The following is a 427-nucleotide window of genomic DNA, read 5'->3' on the forward strand; positions in this document are numbered from 1 at the left end:
TAACGGCCGCTGCTCTCCGCTTACTGACCGGCGGTCTGGTGGTGTCGCTGTCCCGCTTGGCTCAGTTGTTTGGGGAGAGTGCCTCTTATTTAGGGCAAATTTTGCCAGGCAAGTCACGCCCTCTCACTCCCAGGGTGTGTGGCGCTTTCGCGGTAGCTGCTGGTAACTGTTCGGTGATTAATTTGGATTTTGAATCTTTTGAATTTTGTTGTGATAAAAACACCTACTGTTGCTTGAAACAGAGGAGGAGCAACACAGAAAAGCACGAGGGTGACCAGTGTAAAGGATTGCTCAGTGTAGTTGTGCTTTTGGTATAACAGCTTTATACGATCATGCTGTAGGTAAAGCATCTCAACAAATGCTCCGCAGCTTCCCAGTGGCTGCAAACTGTGGAATCCTCTCTAACCTGGAGAATATTCAAGCACTG

This window comes from Nothoprocta perdicaria, unplaced genomic scaffold (genome assembly GCF_003342845.1).
Source record: "Nothoprocta perdicaria isolate Ctin4 unplaced genomic scaffold, notPer1 scaffold_74, whole genome shotgun sequence".
In the NCBI taxonomy this organism is placed as follows: domain Eukaryota; kingdom Metazoa; phylum Chordata; class Aves; order Tinamiformes; family Tinamidae; genus Nothoprocta; species Nothoprocta perdicaria.